The sequence below is a fragment of the Parasteatoda tepidariorum genome, chromosome 2, assembly GCF_982258835.1.
Source record: "Parasteatoda tepidariorum strain Cologne lab strain chromosome 2, Ptep-v5.0, whole genome shotgun sequence".
Taxonomy (NCBI): Eukaryota; Metazoa; Arthropoda; class Arachnida; order Araneae; family Theridiidae; genus Parasteatoda; species Parasteatoda tepidariorum.
Window position 1 is genome coordinate 80075394 of NC_141756.1, and position 19569 is coordinate 80094962.

Below are 19569 nucleotides of genomic sequence, written 5' to 3' on the forward strand. Positions count from 1 at the left end.
GACGCAAATGCGGATTAGTTCTCCCAAAAAAAGTCCTCCACGAACGCCAGCTTGTCTAAATGCTTGATTATGGGGCAGAAGTTTCCTTGTCTTCTGGATTGGGTCAGATGTTTATATATATATATATATATATATATATATATATATATATATATATATATATATATATATATATATCACAACGAAAAACAGTTTAGAATGTTAAGTAACAAAAAGAAAACTGTATAAGAAATTTAACATTTTTGTTTCCTTGAAATATGCATGAAAATCTTACATTTTCTCTTTCAAATCATATTTTCATATTTTATATATACTACGCCAGTTCAGGCTTATTTCGCAGTAAAAACATTAATTAAAGCAAACTGGTGAATAACTGCTCGTGATGTAGCTGTAAAGATTAAATTTTTTGAATTCGACCGTTTTTGATCATTCTACAGGTCAACACATGGGTTCCTCAAGTTCTGACGGAAGGAAATTTGCGCCCTCGCTTTTGACGCCTGTGATTTACTTTTCAAACATCAAGAAAATTATCCATTTTTGAAGGAAATCCTCACTTGGGAAAAGAAGTGGGTTGTCTGCAATCTGTCTACAAATTTTTTTAGTCGGTAATACCTTTACTTCAAATGAGGAGTTCATAAATCATTCTGGATCAGTTTTTTTCCAGTAAAGAGCTAAAGTTTTATGAGCTTGGAATCATGCTATTGCCAGAAAGATGAATTAAGGTATTGGACAAAAATGGATAAAAAACTATTTAATAAAATATTTACTAATGAGAAAAATCATCTTTTATTTTTATAAGGAGAAAACAAAATTACTTTCCTAACCAATAGTTTGAATCAGCACTATTTTCTTAAATACATCTTTTTGTTTCCGAAATAAATAAACACGCACACGAAAGGTAAATTTAAATGCCTACATATTTAAAATTTTTCAAAACAACCAACACCAACATTTCATAAATCTCATAAATTTCTTGGAATGTTGACTTAAACGTTTATCTTCATATATTTCAAATAAAAGGTTTTGTTTTTATTTTTCCATTTTTCCACGATCAATTCTCTCCTTGTCATACTTTTTCCCCGGAATTCTTGTGACATTTAAAAACATAAAGGTTCTAATGTTATGATTTTATTGGATAAAAACACTCTAAATTTCATAAATTACCCCGAGGGCGAAAAATGCATTATGAAACAGGTTTTACTGCAATACTTACCTTTATATATTTTCTTTTTTCTTAGCCGTATTTTTTCTTCTCTAGGGAATAAAACGAAATTCTTTAGCAAAACAAAAGAAAATATACTTGAGAATTCCTCACAACAATGAGCTTTTTCATTGGTGTCATCGTTTAAAGAAACATTAAGAAGTTTCATTGCAAATTTCATTGGGAAAATATGAGCAAAACTTGTCCCTTAAGCTTTCTCTTTTTTGAATAACAGCATCGTGAATAAAATCGCTTAAACTTCTGCTTGAATGATAAAATAGTTCTTTAGATCAAAAAATAAATCTCTAATGTATATTTTGGAGCATAAAATAAACATTTTTTAAAAGTATACTACTACCTGGTTTTATTCAACCCGGTAGGGTAAAACCGTGCATGAATAATGAAAATAAAGCTTAGTTTTTTTCTAAAATAGTAATTTTAGCGTTGAATTAATGCATTGACTTTTTTTACGCACATAAGCATGCTAGGAGTTTTGTAAACACTACCTTAATTTGCTTTTTCAGAATTTTCATCAAAAATAATAAAAAAAAACATACTTTTGAGTATACAAAAAATATTACAATAATACAAAAATCTAGTTGTCTTAGGCGACAAGCTTGGTCCCCTTTCAAAATTATCTTGTGAAGCATATGAACTTCAATGAAAATCAAGCCGAATGCACTGAACAACTTTTTTTAAAAAATATTCTTATTCTTCAACTACTTCTCTAATTCTTTCATCTTCATTAGTTTTAAACAATATATTAAAAAAATTTTCTTTACCGACTAACTGTTGCCCACGACTTTGCCCTCTCGGAAGTTTTCAGTTTTATTTATTTTCAAGAGTCCATATTCTTCATATTATGAATTTTTTTAATAATTTAAAATATTTTTGCAGACATTAAACCACACAAACAACCTTAATCAGATTTCAGGCAGCAGAAGTATTAAAATTATTTCCATCTTTGTAATGTGATAAGATAGAAAACTCGTCCCAATGCTCTATCACGTGCTTAACTACTTCCTCACGCACCTTTCGAGCTGTCTAGATCAAGAATCGGCACCTCGGTGTGACGATACTTTTTACCGTAAAATCCATTTCTACTGGAACATGTTAAGGAACAAAAATATGACATACCGCAATTTTCACTGTAAAAATTTACGAAAAAAATCACTGAATCACACTGAATTACGAAAAAATCACTGAAATAAATACCACTGTAAAAATTACGGTATAATATTCTACGGTAAAAATGGATTTTACTATAAAATTGATTTTACGCTCGATGCACCCAAAGAGGTGGTACTTTATATCTTAATTTATTTCGGAATAATTAAAATTTTAGCCTTTTATAATATCTTTCTATGTCCGAATGTCAAGGTCCTGTTTCTATTCGACAATGTCGTTTAAATGTAACGAAAACTTCTTGAACAGTGTTGCTAAACCTGTTTTTATAACTTAAAAAATACCTGTTTTCAGAGCGTAAATTTATTGCAAACAAATTTGAAAGCGATTATAAACTTCAGAGTAGAATCGTTAGTGTAAAAATCAATGTTTTTCCAACCAAATTCTTCAAAGCATTGGCCATTGAAAAATAAATAGCTTACACTGCCTTTTCACTGATCTCTAAATAACTACGCTACTGAATTAAATTAGTTTCATGGGATTTCTGGTTAACGCCAGAAGTGATATAGTCAACGACCCAGATTTGTTCAACTTCCTCCTATCTGATCTTTCATTAAATTAGTTAGCAATATGTATCTTCTTTCAGAAAATAAAATGCATCTTTAAAAATCGGGTACTGAATGTTGTATACTCATTAAAATTTAGTTTTTAATAGTACGGAATGCATTGTAATGTTAAGAAAAAATGGAAAATTTTATCCAGTCGCTGGAACTAGAATGAAATAATTGGTGGTATTTGTCACCATTGTCATTAAAAAATAGCCACTGTTGAAAACAATGCCCCATTCAATCTGTAATCTATACATATAATAAGATAAAGAACTTGTTTGTGTGTCTGAATACTGAATAGCAAATATACCGAGAGCCCTAAAAAATACAACATTCAACGTCAAGCTAATATTTTTAATATATTTTTAATACAGAAACATTTAAAAAATAGAACTTCCTCATTGGCTTAGTGGAGGTCATTGTTTAAAAATAAATTATAGACGATTTATTTTTGTTAAATATTTTAAATATAACATCAGCGATATTTGCTAGTCTGTAATATAATAGTTAAATTAGAAGAACAGGTTGAATGTCTAAACCCCTTTATGTGCGTTTCCTTTAAAGCTAATTAAGCAAATTGAAATATCTTTTAATAAACTTGCTTACACACAAAAAAATAAAATTTTGTTAATAAATAATAAATAAAATTTTTTAAGATTGCTCATTATATTTCTTGTTATTTTGTTTAACAATATTCGAATAATGTATAAGGAACACTATTTTTTTCTGTCTTTTTTTCAATTAAGCAATTTTATGTGACGAAATACAAAATTTAAGAAAATCGGCAACGAAATTTAAGAAATAAAAATTTAACAATTCTATCCCGCAATCAATCTTTGACCGATTGCTTTCTAATTTTGGATTTTGTTATTCATAATTATGTAATTTGAATAAAGATAAAACATTGCGTTTATGATTAATTCGTTATCTGTCAATTATTAAATTAAATAATTTTCAGAAATTAATAATTTAAAATAAACAATTGTTATATAAATCTATCATTGAATAAACGTTTTAAAAATGTATGCAATTTTCTATTAGTTTAAATAGCTCAGGTGGTATAGCGAAATATGTAAAAAAGTGAAATCAACTATAAGGATTACAAATTTACGCTCTCCCCATTGATTAATTGTTTCACTTCAATTCCTAGAGTGCGTCTACACCACCTGCCCTTAGGATTTAGATTTTAAATTCGTTAAAAAAAATAATATTTATTCGACGACAGTAGGTACTATTATTAGATTTTTAACCAAAGAATTTGTCTGCGAAAGTTAGCTTATTTAAGATTATCTTAATTAGGATTAGCCTCTCAAAACATTCAGAATAGATGTTACTACGTGAAATTCCAATAATTAGATCAAATGGGGCCGGGATAGCCTGGTCGGTAGGGCGCTGGGCCTATATCCAAGAGGTCGTGGGTTCGATCCTCGCCGGCCGAAGAATAGTAATGTAGTAATAGTATAGTAATAGTAATAGTAATGTGGTAGTACTATTACTATAGTAATGTTAGTAGGTAGTACTATTACTATAGTAGAATAGTAATAGTAATGTAGTAAATAGTGACTGATACACGTTAAATCTGTCGAGTCTCAAAGTCCTCCATGTTCCCACAACAAATCAATACCTCTGGGGGTACTGATTCAGGAGTTTCCTTGTCTTCTGGATTGGTTCAAAATTACAAGGCTACGGAGTTGAACGTTAGTAGTCGTAAACCCATGAAATTGGGTCGGCTGTTCAACGATGGTTATAAAATAAAATAAAATTAGATCAAATGAGTAGTTAGAGAGTTCTGCTTTTTATTTTATGCAATGTACAGTGCTTAAAATAATAAACGGATCACTTTGAATAGTTCCTGTGAAATCGAAATTAAAAAAAAAAAAAAAAACAATAATTTTTTATTGTTTTTTTTTTTCAATTTCTCAGGAACTATTCGACCGATTTCACTCAAATTTTGCATTTGTAATTTGTATTCTTTAAAGTTTTGCGAAAAAAATTGTGTACTTAACAATTCAAATTTTTTTCGAATATTAAATAAAATAGTAAAAAAAAATAATAAATATTTACAAAAAGTTATTTTTTGCATGGGGTTATTTTAGGATGAACGAGCTTTATAATTGTGTGCAAAACATTCTCAATTCACTTAAAAATTTCTCGAGATAAGGCAAAATACATAAAAGTATAATTAGCGCTAAGAGGACCAAACTTTAGACCATTCTCCTGACCAAACTATGGGAACCATATTTTCCAGATTGTGGCTATCCCCTATATTTCTGGCAGTAAAATTTCGATTTCGACAAAATAAAGGTATGTTTATTCTGAGAAAGTATGTTTTTGCGCCTGTTTTCGTACATTAAAAAACGTTTATCCTAATTAATTAGTAAATTTGAGATCACTCCTTGATCCATTAAAATCGAGTTTCAAACCCTGAAGATCTGATCATTAGATCAAAAGTTATTTAAGATGGTCTGTTTTTTATTTTGTGTACTGCACATTCACTGATAAAATAAATATTTTATTATTTTCAGCATGTATTTATCTATTTTTTTTCTTAAATTATAACACGCGTCTATACCTTATCATTGAGATAGTTTTTCTTACAGAACGAAAGTTAAATCCTTTTTCCACGCATTTTTATAGAATAAATATATATGTTTCAAACTTTAAGGGAAACAAATGGGTTAGTAAACTATAATTTTCTAAGTAAAAGTAACTTTCAAAAAGAATCTTCAAAAGAAATTCAAAATAACAATCTATTTCACAACAGGAAACGTAAAAAACGACGGCGAAAGTTCAATGTTATTGTGCTTTATCATGATTGCTTTTGAAATTCTAGCTTCGCTTCTTTTAAAGTATTGCTTTCAGGAAATCTTCTAGTTTTTGACATATTTTATGAAGAATTCTTATTTAGTCGTAGGAGATAAAGAAATTTCATCTTAATTACTTTGAAATATCCATGTAATGTATCAAAACATTACTTGTGAAAAATTTAAACATTTTTATGTAATATATATATATATAAGTTCAAAATGAAGAATAAAACAAACAAAAATTATAGACATATGAAAAAAAAAGGGGGGGGGGGTGCGAAATAGTAAGTAAAAAAATAACAAACAAATTACTTATTATTTCCCACCCCCGCCTTTTTTTCATATGTCTATAATTTTTCTTTGTTTTATTCTTCATTTTGAACTTATCTAATGAGTGCTGTTTACTTGCAGCTTCAGCGCAATGAATGAAACTTATTGTTTTTCTTAACTTTCTTAGTGTTTTCTTGTATTATATATATATATATATATATATATATATATATATATATATATATATATATATATATATATATATATATATATATATATATATATATATATGTTATTGATAAAAAATAGTATCATAAATTAAAAGTAAGTTTTAATTATGAACATTATTTTCTTTATATTAAAAAATTTCTTGAAAAATTTTAATAGATTTTCAAAAGTTTCGTATCATCTTAAAGTTTGAAACATGATCTAACTTTACAATCAAGCCAGATAAGATTAGAAATCTCCACCTGTATTTAAGATTGTTGAAATTTACGCAATGAAAAGCTTTAGTTCATTTGAGGCAAATAATCACAATTAATAATAATAATCATAGCAAATCATTATTGTTCGAATCTTACCATTTCAAAGAATTTTCCTATGCATATAAAATACTTTCAAACAGGTGGAAGTTTTTGAATAAACTTATGAGGATAGGGTAAGTAAAAAAATAACAAACAAATTACTTATTATTTCCCACCCCCCCCTTTTTTTCATATGTCTATAATTTTTCTTTGTTTTATTCTTCATTTTGAACTTATCTAATGAGTGCTGTTTACTTGCAGCTTCAGCGCAATGAATGAAACTTATTGTTTTTCTTAACTTTCTTAGTGTTTTCTTGTATTTATATATATATATATATATATATATATATATATATATATATATATATATATATATATATATATATATATATATATATATATATATATATATATATATATATATATATATATATTATGTTAAGGCTCAAATGTAAAAATGTAAATTAAGCGCAGGAGACTTATCACGGATTTTAACCGATTTTTTTTCAGTTTTTAAATTTTTAGCGTCATCTGAGCTTAATTTCATACAGTTACATGTAAGGCACTAATAAAAAGCAATATTTTACTTGTTTACAGTTTTGACATTGATGTGATTGATTTAGAACAAATTTGAATCAAATAAATAGTTGAGAGAAATTATGTACCAGCCAAAAGTTCATCTGAATTTAAAATCTTCTAAACTATTAATTCAATCATATTTGACATCATTCAATTTAGTGTGCTAAAATAAAAAAGAATTTTGCCTAAAACGAATTTTCAGGTGCGTAAATAGATAATAAATAGTAACAAGTCAAGTACCTAACAGTGTTTTTTGTACATAAAGCTACTGAAACGTTTTAAATGCTAGTGCTATCTTCTAGTATGCAGTTACTTTTGGTTATTAAGTATAACGTTATTTTTTGTTAAGTAACAGTTGGCTTACAATGTATAAGCTTTAGATCGGCTGAGCATAACTTTTTCTGACTTTTGTCTAACTAAACAATAAATTAAGTCATTTATAAATTAGTACGTGCCTATAAACAATGTGTGCCATAAAAGTTGCCATCGAATTAATAAACTGCACGCATATAATTGCTTATCTATCTTTAAAGATATCCTTTATAAACCAATTATTTTACTTTGTGAAGAAGTATGCAATTTATATACAAAGTAATGAAATGAACAAAGTTGATTGGAATTTTCTCCACTCAAAACCTGTAATCAAATAATATTCTTCGAAGGCTTCTCTGAATTCACTTTGATTAATTTAAATAAATCTCGTATTCTTCTAGGAGTCTCGCACACGAGAAAACACTTAATTTACGTAGTGATTACTCCCACTCGCGGTTCTATTGAATGTGTCTTTGTAATAAGAAAGCGAAGAGAGCAAAATATTTTTTATTGCCTGAATAAAAAATTAGTTGCAAGTAGTTATAAAATATATCCCAAGTCTGCAGCACTAGTTTATTTTACACAAATTCATGATTCGTTTTATTTCAAATGAATCAAGAAAAGCAGTTTTTTTTTAGAAATTTCTATTTATTTCTGTAATTAAATTAAAAATCAAGCTACTTGCAGTTCAGTATGTGCTTTTAAACTATTTGTGCCATAAAAGTTGCAGTTTAATTCATAAACTGCATACATATAATTACTTTTCAAACTTAAAAAATATACTTATTTTTATTACGCATATTCATGATTCGTTTTATTTCAAATGAATCACGGATAAGCAGGTTTTTTGTTAGAAATTTCTATTTATTTCTGTAATTAAATTAAAAATCAAGCTACTTACAGTTCAGTATCTGCATTTAAACTATTTGTGCCATAAAAGTTGCAGTTTAATTCATAAACTGCATACATATAATTACTTTTCGAACTTAAAAAATATACTTATTTTTATTACACATATTTATGATTCGTTTTATTTCAAATGAATCACGGATAAGCAGGTTTTTTGTTAGAAATTTCTATTTATTTCTGTAATTAAATTGAAAATCAAGCTACTTACAGTTCAGTATCTGCCTTTAAACTATTTGTGCCATAAAAGTTGCAGTTTAATTCATAAACTACATACATATAATTACTTTTCGAACTTAAAAAATATACTTATTCTTATTACACATATTCATGATTCGTTTTATTTCAAATAAATCACGGAAAAGCAGTTTTTTTAAAAAATTTCTATTTATTTCTGTAATTAAATTGAAAATCAAGCTACTTACAGTTCAGTGTGTGCCTTTAAACTATTTATGCCATAAGAGTTGCAGTTTAATTCATAAACTGCATACATCATTACTTTTCGAACTTAAAAAATATGCTTATTCTTATTACACATATTCATGATTCGTTTTATTTCAAATGAATCACTGAAAAGCAGTTTTTTTAAAAAAATTCGATTTATTTCTGTAATTAAATTGAAAATCAAGCTACTTACAGTTCAGTATCTGCCTTTAAACTATTTGTGCCATAAAAGTTGCAGTTTAATTCATAAACTACATACATATAATTACTTTTCGAACTTAAAAAATATGCTTATTCTTATTACACATATTCATGATTCGTTTTATTTCAAATAAATCACGGAAAAGCAGTTTTTTTTAAAAAATTTCTATTTATTTCTGTAATTAAATTGAAAATCAAGCTACTTACAGTTCAGTGTGTGCCTTTAAACTATTTATGCCATAAGAGTTGCAGTTTAATTCATAATCTGCATACATCATTACTTTTCGAACTTAAAAAATATGCTTATTCTTATTACACATATTCATGATTCGTTTTATTTCAAATGAATCACTGAAAAGCAGGTTTTTATTTTTATAAATTTTTATCTATTTCTGTAATTAAATTGAAAATTAAGCTACTTACAGTTCGGTATGGGTCCTTTAACTATTTGTGCCACAAAGTTGCAGTTTAATTCATGAACTGCGTAAATATAATTACCCTCAAACTTAAAAATATCTTTTGTAAAGTACCAATTTTTTTTATTTTCCGAAGACATCTATAATTTATACGCTGTGTAATTATAATAATAAAAACAAAGCAGATTTACATTTTCTCCACTCAAAACCTGTAACTAAATCATTTTCTTTAAAATCGATGATGAAATTTTTTTCTGAATTCGCTGTGATTAATTTAAGTAAAACTTGTATTCTTTTTGGTGTCTAACTCACGAAACCTTAATTTACATTGTCATAACAGCCACTAGCATTTCCAATGCTTGTGACTTAGTAAATAAATTTCAAATTGCAAAGATATTCTGAAAACTCTCCTGCTTTTTAATCCAAAGAATCCTTAAATTTTTTTTTCTATTGAAAGCAAAAAAAAGAAGAATAAAAAACAAGATTAAATACATATATTTTTTTAACGTAAAATAATCTTTGGAGTATAGAACTTCAAAAAAGAATGTAAATCAGAATCTTTGGTTAGCGAAATTTGTTCCGGACATTACATAGATCAAAAATCCTAAGATCTTCAGACATCTAGTCCACTCTTTCACGAACTTTCTGGCACTGAGGATGTTTTACATCAGCTCTGTGACTGGTGCAAGTCGAGGAAAGTTTACGAATAGAAAAGCTATCTCCAGAAAGAAAAGGAGCCTGGATCATTTTAGTTGAAGGCGAAGCACTTTCCCCGATCCATTTCGGCCTACTCCTAATAATTAGAGTAAGTTAAGAAGGCAGGTAGATACCTTATATAACCTAATTATTATTATTACGGAATCCTCATCTTTAAAGGGCTACTGTTTGTGAGACAACTGGCGCAGTACAAAATTTAGTGCAACAATACAGCTTCTATAGAATATATGCTACTGATTTCAAATCTTTCAATTTTTATATTTTACCAGTCCTTAAGTTTTCTAAAAACTTAATTTCTAGAAGTAAGGATATCAACCATGAGGTTCCAGTGTTTCAGACAGAAAAGGCAGCTTTTAATGGAGTGTTGGGATTGAAATCATAGAAAAACCGGTAGCCAGCACGCTTGAAAATATTCTTGCGAAACTATTTTCTTAAAGGCTTATTCAAAATAGTTTTCATTAATTTGCTATTAAACTCACGATAAAAAAAAGTGGAGTTGTGGTTCTTAAATAGTTCAATATTGATTTAAAGTTAGTTTGGCTTACATAAAAATGCTTATAATAATTACTTATCCTTTTCACATTCCTCCTCATTCTTTCGTGCTTAGAAAAACATTGCTGCATATTTTTAAATAACACAACCATTTGAAAATAAAAACCACAAGTGGGCTGCGCTCCCTGCTCGCCAACGCTCGCCGACCCCTGAAAATTGCTACGCAATCTTATATGGTTTGCTTCGCAAACCAAGCTTGCTTTGCTCGCTACTAACTTAGGTACATTGCAAATGCACAAAATTCTAAGAATTAAAAGCAATCATTCAAATCCATACAAAAACTTTTTTTAAAAATAAAATTACATCTTTTTAGTAAATACTAAGTCATTAAAATAAATTTCAATTCAAATAAATGACATGAAATTCGTTAAACCTATTAGAAATGTGCTATAGTATAATTCGTGATAGAAACCAAAAATCGTCAAATAAATTCGTAATATATAAGTTCGTGAAAAAAAGCGCTTTCGACAAAATACTAAAATAGAGATTTATCGACAAAGACTACTCACTTCTGTCTGGTTTAATAGTATGAGATTTCAGCAGCTGATGCTCTCTGATTATTTCGATTTCTGTTTTTAAAAGCGCTATATGTTGAGCCACCTCAACTAGATTTGGCAAATGACATTTTTAGCGGCAATCATTGGTCGATTCGCCTTGTAAGAAAAATAGTAACGTAAACAAAACAAAGCAAACGTTGCCACCGTGAAAAAGAAATACAGCCAAAATTTGGGAGCCACGTAGGAGAATTATATATATTAGATTTTTGGGTTCTTTTTACCTAGATAGGTAGTATAATTCGAGTTATTATTTAGTAGTGGTAGTAATCAGACGATCCTTTTGGGAGCTTTATGCTTCATAAATGCACTTATAGCTCTCATAGATCAGTTATTATTTAGGAACCATTTAATAATTTACTGATAAACATCGCTATAAACATTTTTGACTTATTGCTCATGATAGCTTAAGACATTAGATTTTTTTATTTATTTACTAATAGTCATTTTACGTGACTAATCTTTTTTCTTCTTCTTCGGTGTACAAAAATTTATTCGGGGTAACTTCAATAACGCTAAATAATATCGATACGTTTTCTGAAAGTTCAATGTTTTTCTTCTTAAAGCAAAACTATAAACTTGTAATCATACAGTATAAGTTTATAATTTTTCCTTAGGCATGATTTGAATTAATTTAGATAAAAACTAAATTATATTTATTAATTTGCTTTTTTCCGTAGAATATTTTTTGTATAAAGAAGAACAATTGCTGCGGAATTTGAAATGACACATAAAAATGCAGATTTTTTTAAAGAACACATCATAAAGTAAAACAATGCTGGGGATTTTTATATCGCAGTGCGAAGGAAAGAATTTTAATTAAAAGTTGTTCCAGGATGAGTTCGCCATCTTTTTTTTATATTAATTAAAATCATGATATTTGAGCTAGCTCAATCCTTTATTGATATGAATCTTGTATAGAGTAATACAGAATTGAGATTTATGAGTATTTCTTTTTCTGGGAAGCTCATAAAATTTACATAGCATTATTGGCTTTTTCTTTCGTCATTAAAAAATTTTTTCCTGGCATAATCAGACATTATTTTTTTCCCTAATCATTTTCTAAATATATTAAATTCATACATTAGTCTTAACATTTAACAAGCAAAAAGTTTATTTGTTCATGTGTTTTCGTTTTTTTTAATGTTTTATTTTTATTGAATTATATTATTTAACAATAAAAAAACTTGTTTGATTTTTGAAAGTCATTATGAGAAATCTTTATGGGACATGCTTTTTTTTACTTCTATTGTTTTCAGCTTCCAAATTCTATTCCAAGATGCAATCTGTGAATGTTTAACTAATGAAAATTTGTGTATGCGTGTTTAAATGATTTGGTTGTTAAATCTTATTTTTAACAAGTTACGAAAAACCCTCTGTAACTAAAGTCCTGTTTTATTAAGAATTGCTTTTAAATTCTCAAAATTTATGTTTGCAGAAAACTGTTCCCTGAAACATTTTTTTAAAAAAAGTCTCTTAATTAATTATTTTTGTAATGAAATTCTCTAAATTAATCTACACATACGATGAAGCAAGTTTAGTCTTAAGTTGATTTAATTAAGAAATCATACTATAAACCCTTGTTAGATTAGAATTAAAACCAGGATTGTAACTATGAATGCAAATGTTTAACCTTTGGAAATTTTAGTATACGAGTTTTGCTCGTTTGACTCCTTATATTCCTTTAAATCCCATTTTTCATTATTCAAAAAATGTCTCTGAAGTCCTGTTTTATAAATTTTTTTGAAGATTTTCTATTAATTTTTGAATTCAGGAAGCCTTTTACTGAATTACTGTAATGAACTCTTTTTTGATTTTTTTAATTTATAGACGCATTCTGCGAAGTCCTTCACTTAATTGAAATAGCTAACAGCCAGTCTATTGAAAAGTCTATTTACTTTTATTTTATTTTTAAATTCAGAAATCTATTCCCTAAAGCATATTTTTCATTCTCTTATTTTCTCAAATAAGTAATTCAATGAAACTTCGCTTGTTCTAAACTTGAAAAGTTAAAATAATTGTCTTTAAATTCCGATCAAGAGTCCTATCATGAGTTCTATTTCTCGAAATCTAATTTAAGTCTCCTCTGAGTCTGAAACTAAAATTCAAAAGATTTATGGCATTTTAAACCCTTTACGATCGTAAAATTCTTAGATATGAATATCATCTATATTTCTCTGTGCCTTAGTGCAGTGGTGCGCAAACTTTTTTCGACTGCGACCCCTTTTGCAGAGAGAAAATTTTTGGCGACCCATAGAGATAAATGTTCACAAATACGATGTATATTTCGCGCATTTCTTTCGTTTCATCGAATAAAAACATCATCATATTTGACTCATATTAATTTTATTTATAATGTTAAGAAAATACTTTTTGTATAACACAAAAATCAGTAATTGCCCTTTAATGAGATGTATGTGGCTGCAAGTTTCTAATTATCTCATCGATGTTTGGATGTATGTTGCTAATTGCAATTCGCATATCATCTTCAGGGTTTAAACGCGAGCGGAATTTAGTTTTTATTGAAACTAGTTTGCTAAATCCAGTTTCACATAAATACGTTGATGCAAATTGTATTAACACTCTGATGGCATTCTTGCATTAAACGGGATATTGTTTTTCCACGAATAGCCAGATGGAGAACACATTACGCATTACGGTCAAAGAAAGAGTGGACAGCATGAAATTGCAATTAAACAGTGAGTGACGGCGATTCACTCTTTATATGTACACTGTATAGTATGCAGCATGCAGGGATAATGCATTTCATAAAAATTTGGCGACCCCAAAAAACTTCTGGCGACCCCCACAGGGGTCGCGACCCCTAGTTTGCGCACCACTGCCTTAGTGGACTGATCATAAAGACACGTTTCCCATTAAAATACCGAAGTCAAGTATCTCTGGCTGCGGTCAGTAAGCGGGTGGGTGACCACTTTAATCAGCCTGCGTAGGGACCGAAAGTGAGTGGTATCGGTCCTCGTTAAACTGTTCTATCATAAAGTGCTTAGTCGTCGAGCTATCAAAGCAGGAGAGTCATCCCCTTTGCAGAGTATCAAAATTGCTATGGCATGTCTTCGGATCATCTTCAGGGATGTTTCTCAGACCGTCGCTAATAGACTCTTGATCCCCTAAATGTCAGGGGTGATCTCAAATATATAGCTCCAGCTGTTCCCAGGAGAGTGGTTAAAAGTTTCGACTATTTAATTTAATTTCACTTTTTGCGTATTTCGCCTGATCTCGAGAATTTTTAAAGAGATTTGAAAGTTTTTTTTGGGCACAATTAATAAGTTTAAGCGAAAAATAATTTTTAATAATTATTTAAGGTTTTCATTATTTTATTTACTAACAGTTGGAAAAAGTTTTGAATTGTAAGGCTTAAAAATGTTTACATCATTTCAAAGAAAGAAATATTATGTGCTAAATCAAAAAGGTAGAATAAAATCTGTCTAGTAAATCCTGAAAACTGAATTTAAATATAAGGCCATTTTATTTAAAGTAACCTCTGAGAGCCATTAAGATTGATACCTTGTTTGTGAAAATCTGATCATTAGATCAATAGCCCATAATATAGATTTAGTCAGACGTATGTCAGCGATTTCTTTTATGTTATAAAATTCAGCATTTTATCCAGTCTAATTTATATAATACATTCATTTTAGAAGACTGATTTTATGTTTTCTAGAATAGAAAATGCTGTATAGATTCAATTCGTATGTCGACCATTCTTCACTTTCCAATTATATCTGCATTTATTCCAATCCAATAATTTCATCGAACTGAATTCAAATTGGATACAGACACTCAATACTAGTTATTATTTCTAAACTATTAAATCTAATTCCTGAAATAACTCTTTTCATTTTCATAGACCTAGTTTTCAAGATTTTTTTGCGTAAATGATCTTGAATTCGCTGAAAATTGAAATTTAGCAGTAGCTCGTATTTTAAATTACCCCAGTTTGGCTTTGTTCCTCAGAAAAAAAAGAATATTTAAATGTGTGAATTGTTAAAGTTTCCCCCGAAGTTTAGAAGCTATTCCTGAATAATCGTTTTCGAAATTTCTTTTCTAAAATATATTTCTAATTTAAATTGAAAAATATTTGTGAGTTTATTGGTATGAGTATTGTAAGTATTTGTGAATTTAAATGATGTATGTGCTGTACATAAACTTCTCAAGAAATTAACACAACTTTTTTTTACCTTTCGAACTTATTACTTGTATGCTTTCTCTTATATACTTTTTTTATGCTAATAGTGAAATATGTATCAATATTGAAAACTTTTATTTCATTTCAGAACAATTATCTTCAGGAATTTAAATATAGTAAAGAAATAAATACTTACTTATGAATGTAATGGAGAAAAATTCAAATAAATAATAAATATACGGGTAATTTAAAGCAGTTAAAATATTTATTATGTCTTTAAATAAATTCTGTATATGTTATGCTATGTAATAAAAAAACGATTTAAATATTTCCTTAATTTTTTTTTTGCATAATAAATTACTTTTAGTTGCTAATCCCTTTTTCAAATTCAATGCTCTATTTAAAAAAAGTCAAATGGAAAAAAAAATATCTTTCAAATTCTAAGTTCTCTAATTAGCACTTTTCTAATTTATGCTTAACGTAAATTACTTTTTCATGGTTTTTAACGATTTTCCCTATTCTAAATACAATAATATAAAGCATTAAATCTCGCTGTTTTCGCATGCTTTATTACACTAAATTGAGTTAAAATCAACGCAAATCCTTGCATAGTGCAAGATAATGCTTTTTATCTAAAAGAGTACTTTTTTCTCGTTAATTACTTTTCAATTACAAAGGAAAAGTGTTAGTCTACCTTTTAAGATTTATGTAATTAAAGATTAAAAAAAACCTCGTCTCAGATTTTCCGATGAATTAGCTAACTTTAATTTAACTTTTAAAGCTCTTTCAGAAAATCGAATTAGGTACAGTAACTTCTTTGTGCTGTGCATTTACTAATCACGGATGACTGGTTAATTTTTTTATTCGTTTCGTATCATCATTAACTTAAAAGCACAAGGTAATTTGGAGGAAATGAAACGTTAAATTATAAAACAGGCTTATAGTTGAAATTGAAAAAAAAAAAAAAAGAAAAAAAAGGAAGAGAGTCAGAAATCGAAATAAAATATGCTAATTTTATATTAAAGTTGGTCCTATAATTCAGCTTTTATTTTAATATTGTAAAAGTTCTTTTGATTATTGCTTTTTTTTGTTAAAATTATTTTAATATTGTGGAAGTTCTCCTTTTTATTTAAAGAAGCTCTTCTGATTATTGTTTATCTCTGTAAAATGATCTTACTGTTGTAGAGTTTCTCCTCTTGCTTATTGCGTATTTCTATAAAATGATTTTATTAGTGTAGAGGTTTTGCATTTGATTATTTGCTTGCTTCTGTAAAATCTTAATATTGTAGAGCTTCTTCTTTTGATTATTGTATGTTTGCATAAAATTATCTTAATATTGAAGAAGTTTTTCTTTTGATTTATGCCTTTCAGAAAATCGACCCAGGTACTTTTTTTTTATGCTGCTAATCACGAAATGACTGATTTTTTGCTTTGTATCATCATTAACTTAAAAGGGCAAGGTAATTTGGAAGAGATGAATAATTTAATTATACAACAGGCGCATAGTTGAAATTGAAAAAAAGAGAAGAAATTCAAAAATCGAAGAAAAAAAAAAAGCTAATTTTATACAACAGTTACCCCTATAGTTAAATTCATTCATTTTAATATTTTAACGCTTCTTTTGATTATTGTTTATCTGCATAAAATGATCTTAATATTAAAGAAGCTCTTCTTATGATTATTTTTATCCACCTAAAGTAATCTTAATATTGTAGAGATTCTTTTTTGAGTTGTAGAGGTTCTACTTTTGTTATTGTTTATCTCAATGAAATGATCTTAACATTGCAGAGGTTCTTCTAGTGTAGAGGTTTTACAGTTGATTATTGCTTGCTTCTGTAAAATCTTAATATTGTAGAGCTTCTTCTTTTGATTATTGTATATTTGTATAAAATGATCTTAATATTGAAGAAGTTTTTCTTTTGATTGCTGCCTTTCAGAAAAATTGAATCAGGTACTTTTTCTTTGTGCTACTAATCACGAAATGACTTATTTTTTTGCTCCGTATCATCATTAACTTAAAAGCTCAAGGTAATTTGGAGGAAATGAATTATTTAATTATATAACAGGCTCATAGTTTAAATTGAAAAAAGGAGAAGAAAGTAAAAAATATCGAAAGAAATATGCTAATTTCATATAACAGTTATCCCTATAAATTCAGTGTTTATTTTAATATTTTAAAGATTCGTTTGATTATTGTTTATCTCCACAAAATGATCTTATTATTAAATAAGTTCTTCTGATTATTTTTACCCCAGTAAAGTAATCTTAATATTGTAAAGGCTCTTTTGTGAGTTGCAGAGGTTTTTCTTTTGATTATTGTTTATCTCCATGAAATGATCTGATTAGTTTAGAATGATTAATTTGATTATTGCTTACTTCTATAAAATATCAATATGGTAGAGGATCTTCCTTTGATTATTGTCGTTAAAAAATCGAATTAGGTCAGTCACATCTTTGTGCTACGCATTTACTAATTACGGATGACTGCTTTTTTGTTTTATTTCGTATAACCATTAATTTAAAAGCGCAAGGTAATTTGGAAGAAATGAATAGTTAAATTATAAAACTGGCGCGTATAATTGAAATTGAAAAAAAAAGTAAGTAAGTCAAAAATTGAAAAAAATTTTGTTAATTTTATATAAAAGTTGCTCCTATAATTCAGATTTTATTTTAAAATTGTAAAGTTCCTTCCTTTGATTATTCTTTATATCCATAAAATGATCTTAATATTGTAGATGTTCTTCTTTTGATTTATATGGGTCCTTCTTTTGATTTGTATAGGTTCTTCTTTCAGTTTGTGCTGGTTTTTCTTTTGATTATTGCTTATCTCCGTAAAATAATCTTAGTATAAGTTCTTCTCTTGTTTGTTGTTTTTATCTAAAAAATGATCTTGATAGTGTAGATGTTCATCTTTTGATCATTGCGTTCCTCCATAAAAAGATCTTAAGAGGCCTTTCCTCTCCCGACCGAACTTAACTGCCTAAGGGATGGTGACAGCGAGGGACAATTCTAAATATTCTTTTAATACCTTTTATTTAATTTTCACAAATAAACTGATGATGGATATTTACTCTACTTGGTTGTATCTTTCGATACTTGTAAATACAGGGTCATCACCCAATCACAAATTTATACATGAGGTTTGTGGTGTCTGAGATTCTCTATTATTTTTAAAAAAAAATCATTATGCAAATTCAATTTGTCAGTCAACAGTTCTGAATAGGTAGTTAAAGAGGACAGAGTTGTTCGTTTTTAGATTTTTGATAAGTATCGAAATCGGTTTTCATGAGTTAAAACTACAATAAAAATAGATTTAAAAAAAATCTAAAACCAGAGTAACACGAAGCTTTAAATGACTCACTCAAAACTACAAATCGCATAATTTTATTGCTTCATAGTTTTGAGAAAAAATTCATGGAAGCTCCAAAAATTATCAAGCACTATTTTTACCAATCTAATAAAGTGACCGATTTATTTTCCACCTTTTATAAAAAGTATTGTGCTGTCTAATGATACTATATCATCGAAAGTTTGTTAAGTACAATAAATATCAAGAAAACATGAATTAAAAATTTAATCAAAATCCGAGATGGCGATTGTAGAGGCCTCTGAATATTGGTAAGGCCTCTACAATCAAGAATATTAATTATATAATAATATAATATTATAAATATTTACGATATAAAAATAATGATAAAATTTATAAAATTTACTCCAATTACTCAGCTTTTATTTTATTACTGCAAAGGATTTCCTTTTGATTGTTCCTTTGATTATTCCTTATCTCCAGAAAATGATTTTGATATTGTAGAGGTCTTTCTTTTGATTTGTATGAGTTTTTCTTTTATTTATTTTTATCACTATAGAGTGATTTTAATAGTGCTGAGGTTTTCTTTTTGAGTATTGTATCTGTCTATAAAATGAACTTAATATTGGTTAGTTTCATCTTTTGATTATTGTTTATTTCTATAAAATATGATCATAAAATTTCTTCTTTTGGCTATTGATTATTTGTATAAAAAGAATTAATCTTTGAAGTAGAATTTTAAAGATTTTCGCTTAGTTGAAAGAAAAAAAAATATTACGCTTAGTTTGCTATGTGTAACATTTAAAAAATTAAGAACATAATACATTGAATAAATTATTCAATGTAAATTGTTTTAAATTAATATGTGAAATGTTTATGTATACCAAAACGTGATTTTT